The following is a 19,273-nucleotide window of genomic DNA, read 5'->3' as shown; positions in this document are numbered from 1 at the left end:
AGTGAGGAATTAGAAACCACATTGCTACCACATACATCAGCCCAAGACTTGTTTGTGCATACATTTTTCATGTCGCATACATCCCGGCTCATAGTGTCAAATTTATCCTCTTTCAATACATGGTCATGCTCTACTTTGCTCATCCGCTCCTTCAAAGCATTCAAGTCCACAAGAGAGCGTTTAAATTCCTTGATTTCCTCTTCAAGTTGCATCAAACGTGTTGTTTGCATCTCAAGTGTCCTCTTGAGATTCTCATTCTCAACCACAAGTACTCTTAGTGTGCCATTCTCCATTGCAAGTGCTCGTAAGTCTTCGCCTTGTTTGTTTACGATCTCTTGCAATGATACCAAGTACGCCATGATCATGGTTTCCGATGTTGTTGGTTGGGTGGTTATGTTGCTATCTCCACACTTAGGAGATTTTGGATCATTTTCCACAATGGTTGTGGACCTTGTTGAAGAAGAAGATCCCTTGCGAGTGCCGGAAGACATTGTATGTAAAATAGGAGATGAGAATCAATTTTGTTGAACCTGTTCACTTTGGAAATGCTTCTACAGAAACGCCTTCCATAACTCTGAAAATTTTTGTCTTTACATCAATGCGTAGAGGACTTCGTGCTCTTCGATTGAGGCTATAGATCACCCAAATCGGAGTTCGGATGAAGAAGTTATGATCAAAAGAGTGGACTGCTTTCTACTAGGTCAAAAAACGGTTGTGAGAGAGAGAGAGAGAGAGAGAGAGAGAGAGAGAGAGAGTGGTTTTGTGAGTGTGTATGTGTGTTTATGGTAAGAGAGAGAGAGAGAGAGAGAGAGAGAGAGAGAGAGAGAGAAGAGACTATGGTTTGAACGAGAGAGAGAGACTATGGTTTGAACAAGAGAGAGAGAGAGAGAGAGAGAGAGAGAGAGAGAGAGAGAGGGATGGAGAGGCTGGGAGAGTGGGATATGGGAGTGTGAGTGTATGTGTGTGTGTGTATGGGTGGGGGAACGAGAGAGAGACACAGAGAGAGAGAGAGAGAGAGAGAGGGAGAGAGGGAAGTGTGAGGGAGTGTGTGTGTGTGTGTGTGGAGTGTGTTAAGAGAGAGAGAGAGAGCTGAATATTGCACCCTGCATGGGCTATCGACAGAGAGAGAGAGAGAGGGAGAGGGAGGGTCTTGGATAATGGAGGAGAGAGATAGGGAGGTAGCCCCTTGCAGAAGATTGAGAGAGAGAGAGAGAGCTAGGTGGTGGCCCCCCCTGGTTGACAAACCAGAGAGAGAGCTGGCTGCTTGTGGTGATCATGGAGGACAGAGAGAGAGAGAGAGAGAGAGAGAGAGAGAGGTTGATAATGGAGGAGAGGAGGAGGGTCGTGCCAAGCTGGGGCGGCCCCTTTGTGGGTGCATGCGTGAGAAAAGGAGGAGAGAGAGGGTGGCGATGGCGGTCGTCTGTAGAACAAGGAAACGTTTTATTTTCTTATTATTAAGCTCCCCCCGGGTGGGGTTGGTTCCCAGAGTCACGGCTTTGAAAGCCAACCATCACCATCTACTCCAGGTTTTGTGCAGCTATCGGCCGTTCCTGGCTACACACCACTCGCTACTCCTTCGGGAGTCACCTAGTCAGCACTTCTTGCTTTGAGGCCTAGACTCAAGTGGAGACACCTGTCGTTCGTGCCCCCATCGAGACGCCACTCAAGACCCCTATCAAGACACCTAGGGTCACGCGTCACAGGCAAGAGGACTTATCGTATTCGGTTGACATCAGTGGCGGCATCATCTTGGATGATGATGGCAAGAAGGTGATCTCCCCCATGCACTTCCTTTGCTCTCAGGTGTTTCAACACTACATACTAAACACCTGGAGTGAAGTTCCAAATGAATTAAAAGAGACTCAGTTATTAGCATGCTGCATGACGAGTTTCCCGTGTCAATTTGGGATGAGCACTTCAATGAAGACCTGATGAAGGTACAAATGCACAATATTGCAAGCACAAGGGTTCTAAAGTGCAAAAATGAGCGAGAGGGCAAGATAAATGTTAAATCAATTAATTAAATATCCTAAATTATTATTGGACCTCTTGGGTGGCCAACCAATAGGCTCCGGGCACACCATGAGGGCAACATGAGGAGGAACTTGACAAGTGTCCCTCTTGCTTTCTTTGTACCATGCATGCCTTGTGTGAGTGTGTGGGTGTTTTCTCTCATTCCCCCTCATGTAGGGCTTGCCCCCTTCTTGTAGGGATTGAATATTTGACTTTTTGACACCTCAAGCGCCTCATACATAGGCCCAGTTCCCACCACAAGCTTGGCCGTTAAGCACTTTAATCTTGGGCTAGGTTCTCACCTTAAGTGAAACCCTAGCATCTCAAGCATGTTAAGCACCTCAAGCATCTCAATAATTAAGGACCTCAAGCATCTCAAGCACCTTAGTCATCAAGCATGACAAGCAGGACAAGCACCTCGAGCGGGTCGGGTTCCCGCGCCTCAAAGTCAGCCCTAGCTTACCTAAGGTCAAAGAACTTTTACACACATTATTGGAGGTCTTCAATGAAGCTAACCCTAAAGTATTATGCTCCATTGGTTAGCCTTGCTCTTTGATAGACCATCTCTCATTTGGGCTCCTTTACCATTTGCCCCATGTTGAGATAGATCTATAAGCACATGTCTATATCTTAACCCTTGTTCCCGTTTATTCTCCCACATTAAGTGATCAATTTAATATAAAAGAATCATTTGGGTTGTTTAGATATTAAATATTAGATTTTATGACATTACCTCTCTCTTGAAATCATAGTCGTCCTCGACTATGAGGTAGAAGAGATAAAGCCTTAGTCATTAGTCAATTTTACTTAGCGGGTAGAGGATCCCTTTTTACCCTACGACATCTTTCCAATATGGATGAATAATCCATTTGGTGCTTGGGAGACATAGCTGCCGCAAGCATGTCTGCTCTTTAGTCCATTTCATTCTCCCAAAGTAGAGTGACAAATTCTACTTGGTGTTTGAGAGACGTCATCATCACAAACATGATTCAAAGCATGCATAATAGTTAAATTTTTGCACATGTAAAAAGACGACTAGTCTTATAAGACAAAAACATGAGTCATTTAAAATAAATTTTTACATTTGCTTACTCTAACGTAGCATTGTAAGCATTGACAAGGTTCATACTATCCTTAAGCTGTATTCCTTGAATCCATCTAGCATCTTCAAAACGATGATTTTTGAACTTAATAAGATACCGTCGGATAATCTTACCATGTCGTAGTACCTTGTCTTCATGCCGAAGGACAGCTTCGGGTTGTAGCACCTCTTCTTGGTCTTCAACTTTGGGAGGGTCGTCAATAATTGGTTCAGTTGGTGGCTCTCCTTTGTAGGACTTAAGAAGGCTTACATGAAAGTCATCGTGTATGAGCCAATGGTTGGGAAACTTGAGTTGATAAGCCGTCTCATTGATGGGCTTCAAGATTTGGAAAGGACCATAGTATCTTTTTGCTAGTTTAGCATAATACTTTTGATGGCCCATAGGATTCTTGCCCATAGTTTGCCTTAATCGAACTTTAGGAAACTTGAGTAAGACCCAATCATTTTCTTTGAACATTAAGGCTCTTCTGTGCTTATCAGCAGCATTTTTTTGCATTTGTTGAGAGATGAATATAGTCTCCTTAATCTTTTGAAAAGATTCTTGTAGGTCACAGCTATACTCATCGGCGGCAAAGATCTTCCCATGTACTTTGAGTAGCAAGGGACTTTTAGGTCTTCCCTCAATGATCTCAAAAGGTGATTTTCCCATAGAAGTATGTACAGTATTATTATAGGCATACTGTACAAGAGGTAAGTACTTTTCCCATTATGAGCGTTGATCTACTTTGGTAACATAAGTCTTGAGTAGATTGAGTATCGTAAGATTGGCTATCTCACTTTGGCCATCCGTTTGTGGGTGATAGGCCAAAGAGAAATTCAATCTTGTTCCTAGATTTTTAAACAGACCTTTCCAGAAACTACTGGTCATTCTAGGATCTTTATCTGACACGATGGATGTGGGTAATTCATGGTGCCTGAAAATCTGAGATATGAAGAGAGTTGCCATTTGATGTGCCTTAATAGTCTTTTTGACAGGAATAAAATGTGCTTGCTTGCTAAACCTGTCAACTATTGTCCATATTCCTGTATTCCCATGGATAGACTTGGGTAGTCCAAAGATGAAATCCATGGATATACTCTCCCATGGTGAATTTGGGATAGGCAATGGCTGGAGTAATCCAGGTTGCTTCCCTCTATCATACTTGGTCGTTTGGCATATTACACATTTTGAAACATACTCTTGTATGTCCACTTTCATGGTAGGCCAATAGAAGTACGTCTCTACTCCTTGGAGAGTAGGTTGAATACCTCTATGCCCCGCATATGGAGGAGCATGGGATTCATACATAAGTATCTCACTGAGGGAATGGATAACACATAGCCTATTGTTGTGGAGAAGATAACCATCCTGTAAGGTGAATGGTTCCTCTTTCTTCCCCAAAGCAAGGGCTGACATTATGTCTCTAAAGTCAAGGTCAGTAGCATTGTGAGTAGCTATAGACACCGCATTAACTTTGGGTCGTGAAAGTGCATTGGCCACTTGATTGTGCTTACTAGCTATGTGAGCAATATGGAAATTAAATTGCGAAAGAAATTTGCCCACCTCATTTGTTTGTCGGAAAGCTTGGTTTGCGTCATGAAATACTTGAGACTTTGGTGGTCGGTTCGTAGGATAAATGGAGTCCCCAATAGGTAGTGCTTCCATGTGTCTAGGGCATGTAGAACAGCTAAAAGCTCTTTCTCATAAATTCCCAAGACTCGTTCATCAATATTGAGCCGTCGACTCTCATATGATATGGCATGCCCTTCTTGAAGCAAAACTTCTCCAAGGCAATCACCACAAGCATCACATTGGACCTCAAATGGCTTTGAGAGATCCGGAAGCACGAGGACTGGTTGGGAAGTAAGCTTCTCTTTGAGATTTTCAAAAGAATTTTGCTCCTTAATAGTCCATACAAAATTAACGTTCTTCTTAGTTAAGTCGTGTAGTGGTCCTGCTACTTGAGAGAATTTTGCTATGAAGCATCTATAGTATGCACAAATACCAACAAAGCTTCTTAGCTCATGTAGATTTCTTGGGTTAGGCCATGCTTTTATTACCTCTAACTTTGATGGATCCATTTGGATACCATCTTTAGAGATAATATGACCTAGGTATTGAATCTCTTGAAGGAAGAATTCACTTTTCTTTTGGTTGAGAAAAAGCTTATTCTCCCTCAATGCTTGAAAAATCACTTGGAGATGTTGCTTATGTTCCTCCAAAGACTTGAAGTAGATGATGATATCATCAAAGACCACTCTAGTGAATTTGTGGTATGGTCTAAAAATTTTCTCCATCAAACGATTGAACGTAGCTGGTCCATTGGTCAAGCCAAAAGGCATGACTAGATATTCAGAAAGACCAAACGTTGTGCAAAATGCCATCTTTAAGATATCTTCATCCACTATCCTTATTTGATGATAGACACTCTTAAGGTCAATCCTACTGAAGTAGGTAGAGCCTTGTAGCTTATCAAACAGATCTTCTACTCGAGGTACAAGAAATCTGTTTTTGACAGTGATATGGTTTAGTGCTCGATAATCTACACACATACGATATGTACCATCTTTCTTTTGTACTAGAAGGACTGGAGAACAAAAGGGAGAGGAACTAGGCCTCACCATCCCTTTGTCTACCAGCTCTTGTACTTGCCTCATGATCTCCTCTTGTTGAGCTTGTGAGACTCGATAAGGAGGCTTTTTAGGTGGTGAGCTTCCAGGAAGGAGCTCAATGAGATGGTCATCATCCCCTTGTTTTGGAGGTAAGTCCATAGGGATATCATCAATGAACACATCTTGGAATCCTTTTAGAAAATTAGACAAGTCTAAATCTTCTTGATTCCTACCATTTACATTTGATGAAACATTAGTATCTTTTAGAGACTCTTTGACAAAAATTATGTACGCAGAAACTGAGCTCTTCATTGACTTATCAAAATCAAGAGGATTTACAAGTGGAATAGTCAGACCACTCTCACTAGCATCTATATACATGTCCTTTCTCCTGTAGATGAAGTAGATTTTCCTTTCAGGGAACTTCATGTTGGCAGCCATGCGATCAAACCATGGTGCCCCTAGGATAGCATCCTCATGTTGGAGAGGAGAGATGAAGAAGTCTTCTTTGTCGACATAGCTTTGGACATGAAGCGTCAACTTCCCAATCAAGGGAGTAACGGAGGCTTGTTGTCCCTTGAAAGCTGCATCAGCCACTACTATATCTCCCATCTCAAAATCTATAATGGCCAACTTGGTGGCCAACTCCGTTGATATGCAGTTGAGAGTAGAGCCAGGGTCAAACAAGATGAAGGCATCATGCTCTCTTACCTTTCCCCAAGCATAGGAAAGTGATGATCCTTTGCAATGAGCATCCACTTTTGGAGCTTCGATGGTGGAAGCCCTAGGAGTCTCATTGCGAGTATTCTTCTTGGGGCAAGAAGGATAGCCATGTCCTTGCTCCCCACACTTGAAACACTTATGGTCCTTGCGAAAAGCTTCAAGCTCTTCAGGAGAGAGTTTGTTTTTACCTTTGTAAACTCCCATCTCCTTGGACCGATTGTTGTTGTTCTTGGAATTGACTTGGGAAGTATTTTGAACATTAGTTTTCCCCTTTGCATCATTTTTGTCTTTGTTTTCCATGGGCTTGACATTACGTCTAGCCCCTTGATGGAAATTAATGCGTGAAGAAACCATGGTGTGATGGATTACTTCGCTAATAGTACCAGGCCGTTGAGAGTTGATGTATTCGGTCATCTCTTCAGGTAATCCCGCACAGAATTGCTGCCTTTGCTCGTCAAAGTCTATCTTTTGAAACACAGTAGCCTTGAGATGTAAATCCCAAAACTTGTCTACATATTTGTGGATAGACTCATAGGAGAGGAGATTCAAGCTACGCCATTCGGTAAGAAATTTTTCCTTTGCATCGCTTGCAAGGAATTGCTTCATGATGGAAACTCGTAGAGTTTTCCATGTCTTTGGGGCTTCACCATTTCCATGAAGGCTAGCCCACCATTGACGAGCTGAATTTTGGAAGTGCATAGCTACATGGTGTAGCTTGGAGGACTGTGTGAAGCCCTCATCTCCAAATGCCGCATCAAATTGCTGGATGAAGGCCAACACTTTGTCGGTAGCACCGAAGGTGCCATCATAGGTGAGAAAAGAGATACTCTTTCCTCCCTTCTTGAACTTCTTTAGCTTTGGTGACATTCGCCATGCAGGAAATGATTTACGATGTCCTCCCCTCTTGTATTATCTAGGAGAATAGCCATAAATTTCGTCAAAAGAGGAGGAAGGTGAAGAAGAAGGAGAAGAGGGTGACGTCTTCCTAGCCTTTTTCTTCCTTTGTTTCCTCTCTTGCCTTTCAGAGTGATGAGGAGAAGGACTATGTGTTGATCTTTTCTTCTTCGGAGGAGTGGGCGATCGTCTAGACCGCCGTCTTCGTGGAGCCACATCTTCAGAGGAACTTAACCTTTCATTTCTTTCTTGCTCTTTGGATTCCTCCTCTCGAATGGGAGAGAGTCTTCTTTTGGGGGTCTCTTCAAGAGTCCTCCTAAGCTCTCTCCTCTCTTGGAGAGGAAGGGAAATTCCATAAGCACGAAGTTGTTGAGTAACTTCGGCTTGCAAAGCAAGGTTGCTCATAGCTTGCTGCAACCTAGTGATGAGATAATTCACAAACATTTATGTATGTACTTAGTGTATGCTTTGGCAATTCAAAACCTTAGTTGCCACTCCTCTTAGCCTTTGAAAATCGGCTCTTAAGTATCTACACCCACGGCTCGAAGTAGTTAATTATAGAGAGTAGAGGAGTAGGTCTAACATAGCAGAATTGCCAAGGGCTATCTCCTTTCGGACTTCTTATGGATCAATAATGGTAAAGCCGTAGGCAAGTCTAAAAAGACTCCATTATTAAGTCCAAAGCTCCCGAGGTGTGCACCATCCCCCACATAGTGGGCTCAACAAAACCGATAATAGATCCTAGCTCCACTTACCCTAATATAATTAACAACATCAACCATTTATAATCTACTTAAGGAACTCTCTTCTTAAGCAAGAAAAGAGAAACCAAATTCTCTGATACCAATGTAATGGAATTGGCCTATTTAGTTTGAGAGTAGCGGAAATTAATGAGAGTACTTTTGAGAAATGACTTTGTGAGCATAGCGGGTGAACATAATTGAATATAGCAACATAATCATAGCAATAAGTTAACTTGGCATGAACAATACTTTTGCAAGAGAGAGAATTTAGAGAACATGACAACAGTTGAGGACCAGATTTATGTGGAGCCAATCCCACCTCCAATAGGCATTTGTATTATGATTTCTTCCATTAAGAGAGACTTGTTACAATACAATCTTTGTGTTCCTTGTGACCTAGGTGATGCAATGAAGATGGAAAGCTTCATGCATCACAAACATAACATAAACTTGAAGAAAGATTTAACTATCCCAAGCCTCAGTCCCAAGACCTCAAACACCTTCGAAGGTGGAGAGAGCTAGCAGGGAATGAGGGTAGGGAAGAGGAAGAAGAAACATTTCGTAGGAGAAAGAATTAGTTCCTCACTTATCATAACACTTGTTGCTAGCATAGTAATGAAGAAGAAGGAGATGGCAAGCTTAAGCATTGAATCATGGATCTTGGTTGGATTTGCACTCCATATCCAAGAGTGTTGTTGTAGGCTCTCAACCTCTACTTACTTGGAGAAGGAGAGGGAGCTCTTGCACTTTGCATAGCGCACAATGAGAGTGTTTGTGAGTGTGTGTGGGTGAGTATACCCCCTAAGAAACCCCCTAGATTTCTTGGGTCGACCCCCCTTTGTAGCTCATGCTTGAAGCTCATTGGACCCCTCCAGGCCTAGCCAATCACAAGAGGAGGCATTACAAGCAGCAAGGGTAGCCTTGAGACAAGTGTCCCCCTTTCCCCTTTGAGAGAGAGGGATAGATAGATGCTAAATCAATTAATTAAATCTCCTAAATTATTATTGGACCCCTTGGGTGGCCAACCAATAGGCTTCAGGCACACCATGAGGGCAACATGAGGAGGAACTTGACAAGTGCCCCTCTTGCTTTCTTTGTACCATGCATGCCTTGTGTGAGTGTGTGGGTGTTCTTTCTCATTCCCCCTCATGTAGAGCTCGCCCCCTCCTTGGAGGGATTCAATATTTGAATTTTTGACACATCAAGCCCCTCATACATAGGCCCAGTTCCCACCACAAGCTTGGCCGTTAAGCACTTTAAGCTTGGGCTAGGTTTGCACCTTAACTACAACCCTAGCATCTCAAGCATGTCAAACACCTCAAGCATCTCAATAATTAAGCACCTCAATCATCAAAAGCACCTCAAGCACCTTATTCATCAAGCATGACAAGCAGGACAAGCACCTCAAGTTGGGTCGGGTTCCCGCGCCTCAAGTTTACCTATGGTCAAAGGACTTTTACACACATTATTGGAGGTCTTCAATGAAGCTAACCCTAAGGTCTTATGCTCCGCTGGTTAGCCTTTCTCTTTGATAGACCATCTCTCATTTGGGCTCCTTTACCATTTGCCCCATGTTGAGATAGATCTATAAGCACATGTCTATATCTTAACCCTTGTTCCCGTTTATTCTCCCACATTAAGTGATCAGTTTAATATGAGAGAATCATTTGGGTTGGTTAGATATTAGATATTAGATTTTATGACAAACTTTGTAAACTTGTGTCATTAGACATGATATAGCTTGCTCGATGAATGTTTTATGAAAATCCAAGTCCTTTTAGTCATCAAAATGGTGTGATGACCTAGAGCAATGAGATAGGACATAGGATAAATTTTCAATCAGAAAGTGGTGGTTAACTTGTTTATTTGGTGTACTTTGCTTGCTAGGTTCACTTTTTGAGCACTGATAACTCAAAGAGTATTTGTGCCCCATATCGGAGTCACTTTCTTGAGTATTGACATATTATCTTAGTGACAAATAGCTATCCTAGAGACGTCCATTGTGATAACCCCACTAACATTGGCGTTGTTGTCAAGGAATGATCCTTAGGTAGTGAGTGACCTTGTTTCTATTTGGAGCCTTCTTTTCCAATATATTAGTATCCATTTCATTTATACTTTAGAAGTAAAGTAGTTAGAAGTGGGTTTCATGCTTGATAGATTCTAAAGTCAAGGGACCGCCTAGATCTATCCTTGAGGGGCAAAGAAAGTTATGAGTGAGATACCAAAATCATTTCATTCTTCAAATCTTCTCGATGCTTTTAAAGTAATGTTTAGTTTTTCATTCTGACTTTGATTTGTATTGTTTTGTCCATTTTTGTTTCTAGTTTCTTTCCATCACATAGGAATAGGGTAAATAGAAACTACCACCATCAAATTGGGCTGAAAATATTAGGGCAAAAAGGATTGAAAGCCATATTCTAGACAAAAAGACGATAAGTCTTAAAATTAGGAGTTTTGATGGTAAAGACCTAAAAGCTAATCAAAATTCAAAAAGTTGGTGCCCAAGGGTATCACCAAACTCATAGAAAGTAATCTGATAAGTTTCATCAAGTTTTGTGATGGAACATGGATTGCAGTCCATGTCTCCTAGAGATAAATTAAACTAGATTTGAGACCATTTGGTGGATGATAACTTTAATAAAATGAAGACAAAGTTTGGGTTCAGATTGAAGCCAAAATCACACTCAAATCAAGGAAATAAAAAAAATCACCAAAAGTGAGAAGTTGATCAAAATTTGGGTTTGTCGACTTTTTGTGATCCAAATCCAAAAATATTTAGGACACAGCTTTGAAATAGCATTGACAACCTGCTAACCAAGTTTCATGTCAGAATGAGGTCAAACATGGATCGCGATCCATGTACCACATCGTAGATTTTGATTGAGAATTGGGTAGTGGGTAGCTGAGACTAACTGAAACACATTTTTCAAAAGGAACACTTACAAAAAAAGTTGAAAAAGTCAGTCAAAGGAGCAAAAACAAGAAGTCAAAAACCACCAAAGCAAACCCAAGATTTCACTTTTGATTGGCAAGAATTGATAGAAATTCAAAAGATTTTGGGAATAGGCTATAACCATCACAAGCTATCATGTTACCAAATATCAAGTCCACAAGTGATGGAACATGAATCGTGATCCATGTCCCCTGTTTGAGATTTTAGGCAGAGACTTTACTAGTAAATAGCAGAGATCATTAGAAACAATAATTCTCAAAGCATGGTTGCCAAATGAGTCTAAAAAGAAGTCCAATAAGGCCAAAAACACGTCCAAGTGAAAAATCACAAGACATACCTAGGGTTTAACTTCTAGCTGGAGTCCAAACCATACATAATAGTAAAAATTTGGTTTTAGGATACTTTATACTTGTGGCAAGATACCAAGGAAAAGCTAATCAAGTCCAAACCACACACAAAAAGTGTTAAAATATCAAGGGAATCTGTGTGTCAATTTTCATCACATTTTTCCATAATGGATCACAATCCATGTCCCTCTGTCACACTAAGGGACATTGATCGTGATCCATATCCCTGTGTCACAATTTGAGACTAGAACTGTATCATATCTAGATCTAGTTACAAAGAGCCTAGTGGTCTTTTCAAATAATAATTTAAACCTCATTTGAGGCTACTGGAAGCTAAAATAGTTTTTCAACCAAAAGCGCGATTATTTTGGTGAGTTGAAAATTTTGAATAACTAAGAGACTATAAATTCATAACCACCAAGTGTTTACTCTACATGATATAAAGGCTAGAGCATTATGGCTTGAAGTGATTTCGTGTCAAGAATTTGGAAGTAACCTACGAGGTGAAAGGTTAGGACTCTGTAAGAGTGCTTTTTCTTGATGTTTTTGAGATCAGGAAGATTGTACTAGAGTAGAAATCCTACTTTAGGACACCAAGTTAGCCATATTTTACTAAAGAGAGTGTGAATACGGGGCCATATCCTACCTTAGAGCCAATCTGAGACGTAAGTATTTTTTATATGCATCAAAAGGTGTGATTTTTAAAGAGGGAATAAACATGCAAGAAAGACCATCTCAACTAGCACCAACAATTAAAAAACTTCACTTGAAATACCAATTTAAAAAGGACTAGAGTGCCACTTAAGTTAGACATTCCAAATGAAAAGATAAGGAGAGTAAACAAAATAACTTGAGTCAACATAGATAACACTCATGTGGGGTTGTTCAAGTATGATAATGAAGAGAAAATACTATATTGCAGTGCGATAAACCTTACATTGCAGAGTTGTTAGAGTACAAATGGTTGTATATGTTTACATATATTAAAGGTAGAGATACCTATGTAATCATGGCTTATAAGTATGGGAATATATATATGATAGTAGACCGTAAGGAGATTGAGAGGTATACATACTTTGGAGGCCCACTCCATCAATATTATGTCACTCCTAACACATTTAGACCTACTTTATTGGAAATAAGACCTGAAACGGAAAGAATGAGTCTTGACAGAATGAAAATGGTAGACTTACTAATTTGATTGTACTTTTTAGTGCCAAGACTGCTAAGATCATTGGGTTCAAGGGTTCCAATGACCACATATTGGAGCAGTGAATTTCAACATCATCTTTACAGAAAGAGTTTGAGATACTTGGAAATAAGAAAAAGATGTGTGATGTGAGGATAGAGCTATGGACATAATTCTAACCACAGTTCTTAGTAGAAGTTATGATTAATCGGCTAAAGATATATCCACAACAAAATATGTGAAGAAGATAGACCAGCAGGTCTCATTGAAACCACCATCTCCACCTCTTGTTGATAAACAAGAGTGAAAATAGTCTCAAATTGAAAGAGAAGACCAGAACACACTCAAGTAGAATAAAGACATTTCAAGGAGCAATGCAAACAAAAATCTCCCAAAGACTGATCAGATTGTAGAAACCTCTCAACAAAGAGAGACTCAAGCAAAAAGAACGAGTGCACTTCCAACATAAGTAGATGAAGTGGTGGCTCGATGTATTCTTGAAGATTTTGATACTAAGAATCATCTACAGATGATTGAGATCCAATTTAGATTCCAAAAGTTATAACACAAGTAGCCACTATGGAAAAAGAAGTGGTTTGAAAAGAGGACCCATGATGTGACAACATACAAGAATGCTCCTCATTTCCCAATACAAGATGGCAATCCTATGAGACTTATTACACCTAGAAGAGAAGGAGGCCATTAATCTAAACTATCTAGTTCTTGCAAAGTCTACTCATAACCATAAACCCATAGAGGGACATGGTACCACAACCTCAACAAAGTCATCACATTAATGTGAGATGTCCCAGATTTAACCTCCCATATGAAATGTAAAATTGCAAAGATGATCCTCGTATGCATCAAAGAATTTGAAAATATCGACAAAGTAGAACATCCCTGGGAGGTGTTTCTAGAAGTAACAGACAACATCAGCTAGAATATGGAGACAAAATCCCTCTCAAAGTATATCATCATGGGGAAGTATACAAGACCGATGTTTCTATTTTCCCACTATATTAAAACATTCGAAGAAGCCTTCACGTGATGTGATTCTTTGAGATGAACTCCAGCATCTTCAATCCACTCACTAAAGATCTGCAAGCGAGGCATGTATCTTATCAAGACACACTATTGACCAACCCCTTTAGAGATTTCTCCATCAAAACCAAAATTATTACTAGAGCTTCAAGTTCAACAAAGTCGTTAAGACTTTAGAAAAGACACAGTTTGACTACTGAAGCGCTTCCACAACTTGCAAAAGGACAACCAATGGCTAGGAAGAGGGGAGTGTTTGGCCAATGCATGTGATGTCGACCCTCCTAGTCCAAAACACCTTGATCAATCCCCATTCTTTATGCAATTTATCCTGTTTTTTGGGGAAGCCTTGTAGATGTTTTGATCCAAAAGTTGTAGACACTAAGCTGTATTATTTCAACATGTGCATAAAGCCATGTGAGTTGATCGTTGGTCATTTTGATAAGCCCTAGGTATATAAGCCAGAATCTTTAGTTTTAAAAGAGATCTTATCTTTTGGATTTTGAAGAGCTTCTGTTGTACAGATATCAAAAACCAGCTACTCAGGTACAACTTATAACTCATTTATCTCTTGATTTAATAATGCAAATTTAATTCTAAGAAGTGCATTATGTTCTTTGTCTCTTTCTCTTTCAATTAAGTATGTGATTATGTATCTCTAAGCCTTATCTTTAGATTTGAGTGCTTAAATCACTATTTTTGACAATTTGACCATAGTATTTTGTTATTAGACTTTAGGGAAACCTGTCTAGGCTGTTCTATTGCAGTTTTCATGACCTGGTACATGATGGATCATGAATTTGGTGCCTTGTTAGATGGCCACTAGATTCTATAGACTTGTGTCCTTAGACCTAGTATAGATTTTCTTAACGTTTCTTTACAATTTGAGTTTGTTTAGTCATCAAAATGGCCTGATGACCTAGAGTGATGAGATCAAACATATATAGACATATTTTGTGATCAGAGGGTTGTTATCAACTTATTTAGTTGGTGTGCTTTGCTTGCTAGGTTCACTTCTTGCGGGTTGACAACCTCAAATAGTCTCCGTGCCCCATCTGAGTCACTTCCTAAGTATTGACATATTATGTTAGTGCCAAATAGCTATGCTATAGACATCCATCCCAACAACCCACTTATATAGAGCCACGGGAATCAAACTATGTGCAATTGAAGTTTTTGGATAGTAGGAATGTCGGGGATAACGGGTTCACGAGGTGAGCCGACTGGGCTGTTCGTTGTGGAAAATAAGAGAGACAAGATGCACAACACAAAGCAAAAGACACCGACAACACCGTAACTGCTTAAAAATTGACAACTGGAATGCTTTAAGCTGCTAATGATTAGCCAAAGTGGAATTCGAATACAAATGGTTGTCGTTAACGGCACTGACAGAGTTAAGAGAGTTTAATGCTCTCAATTAGATCATGACTGCAAATTTTTCACTTATGCCTGCCATTAGATCCTTTTGAAGCTAATTGGGAAGAAAGCATCTGGTTTAAATTCCTTGCTTGGTGCCCTTGTAATTTCCAATTATGGTAGAGAGAGGTTATCCTCTCTCCTTCCTGTCTTACTGCTCCCTCTTCTTGTTGCTTAACCTTAGACTCCCTGAATGCTTGCCGATTACGACAACTCAGTTTACTTCCCTTTGCTTGCCGAGCTTCGATAACTACTCTTGCCGAGCTCCCTTCTCTTTGTTGACTTTGTATCCTCTTGATTCATATCCACTTCATGCCAAGACCCAAGCTTCACAAAGAGAGAGAGAGAGAGAGAGAGAGAGCTCCAATTCGGTTCTCCTCCCTTCCGAGCACTTCCCCTCCTCTCCTCTTTGCCTTGTCGAGTTCTCCTTGCCAAGCCTTCTCCCCACCTTGCTGAGCTCCCCTCGCTTTGCCGGTCTCCTTGTCAAGCAAAGCTCCCCTCCTTGCCGGCCTCCTTCTCAAGCAGAGCTCCCCTCCTTGCCGTCTTGCTCTTCTACCTCTGCTTCCCTTCGTTACACTTCTCCTCTTTGCCATATTTTGTTGCCCGTTACCCCTTATGCCTTTATGCTACTCTTTTTTAAGCCTTTAGCAACGATGGCGCCGTCGTTGCTAAGGCGTGTGAACCATAAAATGATGACATGGCAGGCTCGAAATTCCATCAGCACAGAACTACGCAAGAGTTCCACCAAAACTGAGCGCCAGGGGATGCCGTGCATCTTTCCCTTCATGGTCAACACCGTTCAAAGCCTCCGCAGGCCGGAGCGAGCTTGTTCTCCCCTTCCTGTGCCTTCTTGCCTCTTGTGACGCCCTCGTTCGGGGCGTCGCTGAAACGGGGCCGCGTCGGCTCACCTGCGATGCAAACGGGACCTGCAGGCAAGCGAACGCACATACAAGAACACAACTTGAAAACTGAATGCAAGAGGGACACGAGAATGAGGGACGCGAACGAATGATCAATATCATAAGAAAGTGCCGAATACAAGGGACGCGAGCAATCACTGGAAAACGGGGCTGGAAAGTTGGGGGAAGTGGCACATACTTCCCTTATATACTCCCTCGGGTTGAGAGAGCTTGACGCCCACGTCAAGCCGGGGTTTTGAGGCGTGCCGATACAAAATTTGTTGCCGAGGTTGAGGGGTGGATATTTACAAAGATGAGAGTTTGTTGTTGTTCCAAAATGTCTAGCTACCTGGGGTGTTGCTATTTACAAGGGGGTGAGGACTATTCTATGTGGTGTCATGTTGATCGATGTCCTCCTCTTCAGTGGGCATGTTGTAGAATCGGAGCACAAGGGGTCGTCCGAGACGGAGCATGATTTCTTCAGGTACCCAAGTGCATTCCGTCATGGGTCGGTTGCGCCACTTGACATAGAATAGTTGTCCCCGGCGCCCAAAGCGCGACTTTAGGATGGCCTCCGGCTCATTGGGCGGGCCACCCTTTACATATTCGGGGACATTCCGACCATAGGTGCTATCCGGTGCAAACCTCTTGAGGAGACTTACATGGAAAGCGTTGTGGATGTTGATTTGTGGGGGTAGCTCCAGCTTGTAGGTGATGTCGTTGTAGCTTTTGAGCACCTTGTATGGCCCGTAGAATCGGTGGTTGAACTTCGGGGAGAGGCCGTGAGGGAGGTTGATATTTTGGGAGCTTACCAGTACCAAGTCACCTTCTTGGAACAGCTCGGCTGGTCTTCTCTTTTGGTTGGCATATTTGGCTATGCGTACCTTGCTTTGCTCGAGACTCTTCTTTGCGCTTTGCATGCGTGTTTGCCATTGCTGCAAAAACTCTTCACATTCCAGATCCTGGGCATGCACGTCGCCGGTTGCCAGTGCAAGAGGGGTGATGACTTCTTTACCTGTGGAGAGCTCGAAGGGGATGTAGCCAGTGCTGCTATGGATGGAGTTGTTGTAGTGGAATTCCATGATGTCCATGTATTCGGACCAGTCCTTTTGATCTGCTTTGACGTAGTTGCGGATGTAGTCTTCAATGCCTTGGTTGACTCTTTCTGTTTGGCCATCGGTTTCTGGGTGGTAGGCGGAGGAGAAGCGGAGCTGGGTTCCTAGCAGTTTGAAGAGCTCGCGCCAGAGGTCGCTGAGGAAGCGGGTGTCGCGATCAGAAACTATGGCTAATGGGAGGCCGTGGTATTTGAATACTTTGGCGAAGAAGTGTTTGGCGACTTGATAGGCTGTGACGGGAGGCTTGGCCGGTATGAAGTGAGCCTGCTTGGTGAAGTAGTCGACGACCACGATGATGGTGGTGTGGCCGTGGGAGGGGGGGAGGTCGACGATGAAGTCCATACTTACCATGTCCCAAGGCCGGGAGGGTGTTGGCATTGGGTGGAGGAGGCCAGCAGGCTTGACTCTTTGAGCTTTGACCAGTTGGCAGGTTGGGCAGGTACGCACGTAGTCGATTACGTCGTCCTTCATTTTTGGCCACATGTAGTGTTGATGGAGTTTGTCATAAGACCTCTTCTGGCCCCCATGTCCACCTAGCTTGCAGTCATGAGCTTCCCACATGAGGTCTTTCTTTAACTCTGGGTCATTAGGGATGTAGATTTTTCCATGTGCGTAGAAGAGGTTATCTTTGACTTCAAAAAGACCCACTGCCGCTCTCCCAGAGATGTGGTCGTTGAGCATGCGGAGGACAGCAGGATCAGCTTTTTGGGCGTCGAGGATCCGTTGGCGTAAAGTGCTGGTTGCTGTGGAGATAGCCGTGATGGTGGGCATGCGGCTGAGAGCATCGGGCATGACATTTGTAGTACCTGGTTTGTGTATGATGTCGATGTCGTATTCTGCAAGAGTATCTTGCCATCTAGCTTGCTTGGGGGTGAGTTTGGGTTGTGTCTGGAAATACTTGAGTGAGATGTTGTCCGTGTATACCTTGGTGTGTTTGTCTTGGACATAGTGTCGCCACTTTCGGAGGCAGTGGACGACAGCGAGCATTTCCTTCTCATGGGTGGTCCATCTGGTCTCCACATCTGTGAACTTGTGGGACTCGTAGGCGATGGGTTGATGTTCTTGCATGAGGACACCGCCAATGGCACCATCGGAGGCGTCGGTGTGAACTTCAAAGGGTTTGGTGAAATCGGGGAGTCGGAGGACAAGGGTACTGCACATGGCTATCTTCAGGTTCTCAAATGCTTCTTCTTCTGTAGAGGTCCACTGAAAAGGTTTGTGGCCTTTGGTTCTCTCTGTCAGTGGCGCCGCAATCTTGCTGAAGTCGCGGATGAAGCGGCGGGTGTATTGACAGAAACCCACGAACTCTCGGACCTCTTTGATGGATGTCGGTGGGGCCCACTTGATGACAGCGTCCACTTTCTTGGGATCCACCATAATGCCTTCGGACGTGACAATGAAACCAAGGAACTCGATCCTCTGGACCGCGAACTCACACTTCTCCAGCTTGGCATAAAGTTGTTGTTCCCGGAGGCGCTGGAGTACTGCCGCGACATGCTTCTGGTGCTCTTCTAAGGTTTTGCTGTAAATGAGCAGATCATCGATGTAAGTGATGAGGTAGTCGTCAATCATGTCGCGGAAACTGTCATGGATGATTCTGCAGAAAGTACCCGGACCGCCGGTGAGACCGAATCCCAGGACCATCCATTCCCAGGAGCCGTAGCGGGTGCGGAAGGCAGTCTTCGGGATGTCTTTAGAGGCGATGCGGACTTGGTGGTAGCCCGATCGGAGGTCGATGCGAGTAAAGTATTGGGCACCCTGTAGTCTGTCCAGCAGATCTTCCATGAGGGGGACTGGGTACCTGTTCTTGATAGTGATCTTGTTCAGAGCCCGGTAATCCACGCAGAGTCGCATCGAACCGTCTTTCTTCTTGACGAACAAGACTGGGGCGCCAAAAGGGGAGCTGCTTGGTCGGATGAACCCTTGGTCTTCTAACTCTTGGAGTTTCTTCTTGAGCTCTTTGAGCTCGGTGTCGTTCATGCGGTAGGGGGCCTTTGCCGGGGGTGTGCTTACTGGGATGAGGTCAATCTCATGTTGAATTTGCCGAGGGGGAGGTAGGCCGGGGGGGAGTTCTGGGGGCATCACATCCTTGTACTTCTGGAGGATGGGGGTAAGGGAGGGGTCGCCCACTTTAGCTTGCTCGATGGTGATGGAGTTGAGCCTTGCTGTGGGTTGCTCCTTTGCTTGCATGATACAGAGATGAACCTGAGCTCCTTTCTTGAGAGCCCTCTCTGCTTGCTTGGCAC

The sequence above is a fragment of the Adiantum capillus-veneris genome, chromosome 20 (assembly GCF_014529385.1).
Source record: "Adiantum capillus-veneris isolate H3 chromosome 20, ASM1452938v2, whole genome shotgun sequence".
Lineage (NCBI taxonomy): Eukaryota > Viridiplantae > Streptophyta > Polypodiopsida > Polypodiales > Pteridaceae > Adiantum > Adiantum capillus-veneris.
This window is presented reverse-complemented; position numbering follows the sequence as displayed.